Here is a 9,680-nt window from a genome sequence, read left to right as displayed (position 1 = left end):
TCTCCTTGACCTGACGGCGCTGAATGGACTGACACATTTTGAACATGTTGCTCACGGTCTTCAGAAGAGACTTCTTCTCCTCTCTGGTGAAACTGGCATCAGTAGCAACTTGCTTCCCTTTGCTACGCGGAATCCGCACATAGGATGAACATCCCTCAGTGTAGGTAGCACGATCCTCAGGCCTGGGGTTGCGCCCCTTCTTGGGAGGCACATATGGTGGAGGAGCAGCCGGAAGCCAGTTGGAATCACGCTTCGGAAAGGAGGTGCGGTACTTGGCAATGTACCTGGCGGGACAGACGGACTCAATCAAAGCTTGGATGAACGGAGCATAGATGCATGACTTGTTCTCCTGAACACACTGCCTGATCTCAAAGAACATGAAGTCCAGAACATCCACTTTCTTCTTGTTATGAAGGTAGACAAAGATATCCAACATGGAGCTCCTCAGATTGTGAGAGTCCCCGGTCTTAGGATTAAGCGTGTACCTAAGAATGTGACGCATAGTATCATAGGTTGGCTTCAAATGTTTGATAGAACCGGTGGTGAAGGCCTTGTCTGGCTTGTAAGCAAAAGCAATCTCATCCTTGTCTCTACCTGTCTCACGAACACGGCCATACTCAGGATGCTCCTCAGCAAAGAACCGATACGGAATGATGTCAGAGAACTTGGCCATGGAGGCCTCACACTCATATGTGCCAGACATCCAAGTCATAGTGCGAGCCTCATCACTGTGGAAGTATACGGTGGCAAAGAACTGCATCACAAGATCTTCACTGAACGGATGGTGGAAGGCGACGAACGGGATCAAGCCAAGCCTCCCAAGAGCACTATACACACCGGGATAGGTATGATCATTGTCCCGAAGAGCCTCCACATTGATTTGCTTGTGGGGGGCAAACTTGTTTTTCTTGGTCATGATCAGCTCAGAGAACACCCGGTGTTGAAAATCATTCTTGAATCTTGGGTCAACCCCTGCATCAGTGTTTGGCACATAGGGGAAATCCTGCCTGCAAGCCCAAAGCTCTGGCTTGGTCCACTTAGAGAGAGGTAGATTCTTGACATTCCGACCTCCTGGGAGCACATGTTCCTCTCCTTCCTCCTCATCAACATCATCAGCAGAATCATCCTCATCTTCTATCTCTGCATCTGCGGGGTTCTCATAGTGAGCATCTTCCTGCGAATCATACTCCTCTTCTGAATCCTCGGAGGCTTCAATCACTGGCTGCTTGGAGGCGGTACGGCGAACACGGCCCATCTCAGAGCCCTGACCACTTCCTTCGGACGGCTGACGAGGAGCCAAAGAGAATTCCCTGGAACCTGCCTTGGTGCGCTTGCGACGGAGCTCGGACCTCTTGTCAGCAGAGTCTGAAACACAACAGCAACAAAGCACAACAAACACGAGAGACACAAATAAGTACAAGTGCTCGAGAAGCTGGCGAGGAATGGAAGACAGAGAAGAAGGAGGACTGGCACCACTGTGTACCCCGTGCACACGGGGGTCTGACCACCGTGGACACGGGGTCCCGTGCGCACGGTACAAGGCCCGTGGACACGGGGGCCCCGTGCGCACGGTACAAGGCCCGTGGACACGGGGTTCGCCCAGCGGCAACCACTTCCAGATCGAAATCCGGGAGTGAGTGCGGCAGGGAGAACTGCCACAGTAATGCCCATCCGCCCCTAGTCTACCACAAGGGAATGACTGGCCTAGACTAGTAGAGGAGGAAACCCTAGACTAAAACGGATCCAAAGGAGGAAAAAGAAGAACAAGGGGAGGGAGATACCAGAGGAGGACCCCATCCCGGAAGATCTCCACGGAGCAGCGAAGTCCCACGGCGCACGGAGGAGCACCGGCGACAAGGAGGCGACGGCGGCGGCCTCGAGGCGATCTGGGGCGTGGAGGGGCCGACTGGGTGGGAATGAACCCAAACCCCCCACGTCCCACCTCTTCAGGGCCAGAAACCGCAGACCCCGTGTGCACGGGCTAAAGGCCCCGTGCGCACGGGGCCGGGGGCACGGGCCCCGTGCGCACGGTACAAGGGCCGTGGGCACGGGGTATCCAGAGGATTTTGACAGGAGGAAGCTTGTTGGGTTATGGCTGAATGCAAATTCTTACCAAGACCCCAAGAGCATTCCCGCCTCACTTCTGAACACGTCGCAGAGGAAATCCAACACTACTAGAAAGGAGTATGTGTAGCACTTGCACTGGAAGAGACTCGAGAAAACACACACTCACGGAAACACGAACACAAGGACAAGAAGAACCACACAAACAAAAGACAAAAACGATCCAACCTCCAACGGAGGGCGGTGGCCGAAGCCACCATGTTTGAGTTTGTTTGGTATGGCACCGCGAAGATATGAACCTTGGGTCCAAGACCAATACTCATCTTTGAAGCACAAATGCCATCTTCAAATGGCTAATGTGAAAGATTTTGATCAATTTATGCACTAGTAGGATAAGATAGCTCATTAGTTGAGCTAGCTCCCCCTACTTAGGTGCCTACATCTAAAACAAGATACTAGTAGAGTATGTGTGTGTATGCAAGAACCTCAATCCAAGTTACTTATATCCACGATATTCAGCTCATGCCTTAACTCGCGGAATCTTGCTTCATCAAGTGGCTTGGTAAAAATGTCGGCAAGTTGCTTCTCGGTGTTGACATGGAATAAATCAATGTCTCCCTTGGCCACATGATCTCGAATGAAGTGATGACGAATCTCGATATGTTTGGTTCGGCTATGTTGCACTGGATTGTCGGCGATCTTGATTGCACTTTCATTGTCACAAAATAGAGGCACTTTGTCACATTTGACACCATAATCCATCAAAGTTTGCCTCATCCATAATAATTGTGCACAACAACTTCCTGCAGCAATGTACTCGGCCTCGGCGGTTGAAAGGGACACACAATTCTGCTTCTTTGAAGACCAACTTACCAATGACCTCCCTAGGAATTGACAAGACCCGGAAGTGGACTTGCGGTCTACCTTGTCTCCGGCCCAATCCGAATCCGAATATCCTAATAGCTTGAAAGTTGCTCCTTTGGGGTACCAAAGGCCCAAGTTTGGGGTATGAACCAAATATCGAAGGATTCTTTTCACTGCCGAAAAATGGCTCTCCTTGGGAGCGGATTGAAATCTTGCACACATACACACACTCAACATAATATCCGGCCTAGATGCACAAAGGTAAAGCAAAGAACCGATCATAGAGCGATATACCTTTTGATCCACATCTTTACCATTGGGATCAAGATTAAGTTGGCCATTTGTGGGCATGGGCGTCTTCATGGGCTTGACATCTTGCATTTTGAACCTCTTGAGCATGTCTTGAATATAAAGTGCTTGGTTGATGAAGGTTCCTCCTCTCAATTGCTTCACTTGAAATCCGAGGAAAAACTTCAACTCTCCCATCATGCTCATGGCAAATTCCTTGGTCATAAGATTCTCAAACTCAACGTTAATAGCATGGTTAGTGGAACCAAAAATAATATCATCAACATATATTTGGCACACAAACAATTCTCCTTTTACCCTCTTCGTGAAGAGAGTGGAATCTATTAACCCGATCTGGAACCCCTTCTCGCTTAAGAACGCCGTAAGGTGATCATACCAAGCACGAGGTGCTTGTTTAAGTCCATAGAGCGCCTTATGGAGTTCATAAACGTGAGAGGGGTGATCGGGGTCTTCGAAACCGGGAGGTTGTTTGACATACACCAACTCCTTAAGAGGACCATTAAGAAATGCACTCTTCACATCCATTTGATACAATTTGAAATCATGATGTGAAGCATATGCAAGCAAGATACGAATGGACTCAAGACGGGCAACGGGGGCAAAGGTTTCACCGAAGTCCAAACCTTCAACTTGGGTGAACCCTTGTGCCACTAACCTTGCCTTGTTTCTAGTGACTTGTCCATGCTCATCTTGTTTGTTCTTAAAGATCCACTTTGTTCCAATGACATTATGATGTTCTTTGGGTCTCTTCACAAGAGTCCATACTTTGTTGCGGGTGAAGTTGTTGAGTTCTTCATGCATGGCATTTACCCAATCCGGGTCGTCAAGTGCATCTTCAACCTTAAGGGGCTCAACACAAGAGACAAACGAGTGATGTTCACAAAAGTTTGCCAAACGTCTACGAGTAGTTACCCCTTTGTTGATGCTTCCATAAATGTTGTCGGTGAGATGTTGAAGATGCTTTAACTTGGCGGCCGCTTTTTGCACTTTGAGGGTAAGCTCTTCTTCACTTGGTTTTGAACTTGTGGAAGAAGCTTGGCCTTGAGAATGCTTTAGCCTTGGAGACACCCTTCTCTTCACAACCTCTAGTTCTTGATCACTTGGATGTGATGATGTGGAAGACACTTGAGGTTGGGATTGATCTTGATCTTGATCTTGATCAAGAGCTTGACCTTGGGCCTCACGGATTGGTTCTTCGCCATTTGGTTGGGCTTGCCCTTGATCTTGCTCGGGAACATGAGGGACTTGATCTTGTTCTTGGATAGGTTCATGATTTTCCATAGCATCTTGACCTTGTGGTGGCGGTGATGACTTCCCTTGTGGAGAATCCACAAGAGGGGCTCTTACTCCTTCTTCTTCTACTTGGACTTGGGGTGTTTCTTGTGGACGAATGTGGCCTATCCCCATAGTCCTTATAGCTTGTGAAGGAGCCTCATCACCTACAACACTAGGAACAATTTGCTCCGCACGGGAACCATTATCTTCATCAAACTCCACATTTACCGTTTCCTCAATACATCCGGTGGATTTGTTGAGAACACGGTAAGCATGCGAGTTTGATGCATATCCAACAAATATGCCCTCATAAGTTTTAGGCGCAAACTTAGCTAAACGGGATTTCTTATTTAGAATGAAACACTTACAACCGAATACTCGAAAGTATTTGACGTTAGGCTTTCTCCCGATTAGGAGTTCGTAGGGAGTCTTGTTCTTGAGCTTACGAAGATAAAGCCGGTTTGTAGCATGGCACGCGGTGTTGATGGCTTCGGCCCAAAGCTTGTATGGAGACTTGTACTCGTCAAGCATGGTCCTTGCCATCTCAATGAGAGTCCGGTTCTTCCTTTCCGCAACACCATTTTGTTCGGGAGTGTATGGCGCGGCATATTGATGCTTGATCCCCTCATCGCTCAAGAACTCGTTCATAGTGTAATTTTTGAACTCGGTGCCGTTGTCACTTCGAATTGCCTTGATCTCACAATTATGTTGACGTTGAGCTTCTTTGGCAAAGTTGATGAAGGTGTCTTGAGTTTCATCTTTAGTCTTGAGGAAGAACACCCATGTATATCTTGTATAGTCATCGACAATGACAAGGCAATACCTCCTCCCTCCCAAACTATCATAAGATGGAGGCCCAAAGAGATCCAAGTGAATGAGCTCGAGAGGCCTCAAAGTGGTAATGATAGTTGACACCTTATGAGCTTTTTCATGAAGTTTTCCGGCAATGCACGCACTACAAGGACGATCTTTGGCAAAAGACACATTGGTTAGTCCAAGGATGTGCTCCCCCTTTAAGAGAGCTTGTAAATTTCTCATGCCAACGTGCGCTAGCCGGCGATGCCAAAGCCACCCCACGTCGGCCTTGGCCATTAGACATGTTGCAAGATAAGTTTTCTCATTTGAGAAATCAACCACGTAAAGGTTGTCTTCAACATGCCCAACAAAGACCACTTTGAGATTGCTTCTCTTAAAGACGGTCACATGAAATTCACCGAAATGAGAATCATAACCGGCACGAGCCAATTGAATCGTAGAAAGTAAATTGTAGTGAAGAGATTGAACAAGCATGACATTCTTAAGTGATGCATCACTAGAGATTACCACCTTGCCCAAACCCAATACCTTGCCCTTGCTATTGTCACCAAAAGAGATGTTTGAAGTGGCCTTGACCGAATCAATGAACTCCACAAGCATCTCCCTCTCTCCGGTCATATGATTGGTGCAACCACTATCGATCACCCATTGTGTTCCACCGGAGGTATAGTCCTACAAGAATCAAGCTTTGATTTTAGGTCCCCATTTTGCAATGGGTCCTAGAGAGTTAGCAATAAGGGTCTTAGGAACCCAAATAGTCCAAGCATAATCATCATAGTTAGTGCCAACAAATTTAGCAAAGGTATGACCATCATTTCCTCTCATGAGGACATAAGATGGGTTGTTCTTGCCGGCAAACTCTTTGGGAATGGCCTTGTCCCTAGTGACCTTGCCATCCCCGACATTCCCTTTTTCCTTCTCCTTCTCCTTGTGTCCTTCATGAACAAATGCTATCTTTTGTTGGGGAGGAGAAGTAGGACCGATCTTCTTCTTGTTGCTCTTCTTCTTGGTCTTCTTCTTCTTAGAAGAGGGGTCAAACCCAATTCCCTCCTTGGCAACACACTCCTTTTGGTTGCTCAAGAGGTCATTGAGGTTTTTCTCCCCTTGAATGCACGACACAAGCCCTTTCTCAATTTGGGCTTTTAACTTCTTATTCTCCTCTTGGAGAGAGGTGCAATCATGAGCAAAGTTAGCCGTACAAGATTCATCATTTAAATCAATATGAGGGACGGAAGTAAGAGCCTTAATGGTTGTAGCTTTAAGTTGAGCATACGACTCGGTGAGGGCAATGAGGTCACCTTTGACAACCTTGGAACTAGTCACAAGGAGCTCATGTTCCTCAACAAGTCTCGTGTGATCAACTAGAAGCTTTTCAACCCTTACTTTAAGGGCATCGTTGTTCTCAAGAGCAAGTTGCAACGCATCATCGGTTTTAACGAAGTCAATTTTATGAGAAGACAAGGCTTCCTCAAGTGATGCTCTCATGACACTCTCTTCATATAGCTCGTGCTCGAGGAGTTCGACTCTCTCTTTTTCCTCTATGAGGAGGTTTTCAACGTTCTCAATAAAATCATCGCGTTCGGCGAGTGATTTAAGGAGATCACTAAAACGAGCACGAGCTTCACCATGAAGAGTGTTCATGAAAGCCATCAAGGATTCCTCATCATTATCCACACCATCATCACACTCATCCTCCACTATCTCACATGAAACATTGGGAGTGTGGATGAAGGGTTTTTGAGAGTTGGACTTTGTTTTTACCTCTTTGGCCATGAGGCAATGATGAGTGAACGGCTTGTCCTCGTTGGGAGAGTCGAAGAGGCCGGTGGTGGAGGAGGAGGTAGTGGCATGCATGGCAATGGCGGCCGTGCCCACATAATCATCATCACCGTCATCTTCATCTCCGGACATGTACTCCTCATGAACAAGAGCCTTGTCATCTTTCCTCTTGGAAAACTTGGTGAACTTCTTCTTCTTGAGCACAAGCTTCTCGGACTTGTCTTCACGTCTCTCATAAGGACAATCGTGCACAAAATGTCTTGGGCTATCACAATTGTAGCATTTTCTTCGTCCAAACGATCTTCCTTGCAGATTCTTCCCTTTGTTTGCCATGGTCCCGGAATATTTCTTGACCAAGAGAGCCAAGTCTTCCGCAAAGTCATTTGCCGGGCATGAGGTGTCAACATCTTCCTCACAAGTCTCTTCAACAACTTCTTCATCCCTTGAGGGTTGGGCAACTACTTTCTTGGCCTTCAATGCAAGATTTGAGTTCTTGGTGGCTTGAGCTATGGCAAAGGTCTTCTTGGACTTGGTCTCCAAAAGAACATGAGTTGAGAAGGTGGATACAACTTGTGCCGCGGTCAACTTTTGATAGTCCGGGCGTTGATGTATCATCATCACCATGGTATGTTCCGTGAGAACCATAGCATCAATGAACTTGTCCTTAATGAAATCATCATTCGCCCAAGTGCACCCAAAGGTTCTCAAATTGAGCACAAGAGACTTCAACCTTCGATATACCTCTTCCGCGGACTCACCCTCATTTCTCACAAATAGGTTGACTTCTTGCTTGAGCAAAGCCAACCGAGATCTTCGAATTGCTTCATCACCTTCGAGGGCCTCCTCAAGGCAATCCCAAATTTCCTTGGCGGTCTTGAGGAGAGCAATGGAGTCACTATAGTCATCGGTCACCGCGGTGCGCAACATGTGGTGGGCGGTAGCATTGAGTTGATCATCAACTGCTTCTCTTGGAGTGAGATTCATGGGATCCTTGGGGTTGAAACCATTGACCACAATCCACCATAGTTGTGTAGATGCACTGCGAATATGAGACTCCATATCTAGCTTCCACTTAGCAAACGCGTTAGCTTTCAAAGGGGGCGGAGGCCCCACAGGATTAATGCGAGGGTGCTGCAAGGGTTGTGGTGAGTAAAATGGTTCCACGGCATTGTACTTGGGAACTTGAGTGCGAGCCGGGGATGCAAGAGGTTCTCTCGAATCATCCGCATCATGAACCGCATTTGGATCAAATGAGTTTGAGGCGGATGTCGAGGGCTTTAAGCGAGCATCAATTTCCTCCTTGACCGAGGAGCGAACTTCTTTCAACATAGAAGTTTTGAGGTCCGCAAACATTGAAAGAATATCGGCCGCGGTCAACGGGGCACCCGGGTTAATGGGGGCGACGGGAGCAACGGCCGGAGCAACAAGTGCGTCGGCCGCGGCGGGGGGTAGGTTTTGACCATCCTCCGCAAGTGGTGCGACACCTCCCTCATTCCCTAGATCGGCCATATCCTCTAAGGTTGTAAAACCTTATATTAGAGCACGAGGCTCTGATACCAATTGAAAGGATCGATACGGTCGACTAGAGGGGGGGTGAATAGGAGACTACAAATTTTACTCTTTCTTGTCAATTTTAAGGCTTAGCGGATAAAAAGGGTTCACTAGATATGCAACTAGGTGAACACAACCTATATGACAAGCAAGTTCTAAGCTAAGTATGCTAGGCAACAAACTAATTAGCAAGCCAACAAGCATACAAGGCTAAGTAAAGTGCGGGAAAGGATTAACCACAAGTGAGACGAGGACGCGGATTTTATCCCGAAGTTCACTCTTCCTTGGGGAAGAGCTACTCTCCGTTTGGAGCGGTGCCGGAGCCAAAGCTTGCGGAACGCCACCGAAGGCTCACCGTAATCTCCTTCGAGTCACCCCCAACGGATGAGCCTCGAATCACTCGGGGTTGGTCTTGAAGGCGACCACCACACCTTTACAAACTTCTCCGGAGCACACCACAAGCAAGGAAGCTTCCGGAGGAACCTCTAACCGCCTAGGAGCCCAAGCTCCAAGAGTAACAAGTCATGGTGGATGAATGTTGCGGGGAATGCGATTTGGTTTGGTCAAAGTGTAGATCGGGTCTTGCTCTCCCAATCCCCAAAGTTTCAACAAGATTGGGTGGAGGGATTGAGAGTAGTGAGCAAAATGGGGTGTAGCAATGGAGGAGCTCAACAAGACATTAGGGTTAGGGATGGAGGAGGAAGAAGGGGGCTTTTATAGTGTTCTTGGCCGGGAGGGGATTTCTGCCCGTTGGACCCCGTGCGCACGGGCCAAGTCAGCCCCGTGCGCACGGGGTGTCCAGTGAGATGCGAGGTACCCCGTGCGCACGGGCCAAGTCAGCCCCGTGCGCACGGGGTGTCCAGTGAGTTTCGAGGTACCCCGTGCGCACGGGCCAAGTCAGCCCCGTGCGCACGGGGTGTCCAGAAATATTCTGACTACCCCGTGCGCACGGGGGTCAGAGACCCCGTGCACACGGGGTGTCCAGAAGATTTTTGATGAAAACATCACAGGACACCACGGCA

The sequence above is a fragment of the Triticum aestivum genome, chromosome 2D, assembly GCF_018294505.1.
Source record: "Triticum aestivum cultivar Chinese Spring chromosome 2D, IWGSC CS RefSeq v2.1, whole genome shotgun sequence".
Classification (NCBI taxonomy): domain Eukaryota; kingdom Viridiplantae; phylum Streptophyta; class Magnoliopsida; order Poales; family Poaceae; genus Triticum; species Triticum aestivum.
The sequence above is the reverse complement of the archived record's forward strand: the minus strand, read 5'-3'. Positions refer to the sequence as shown.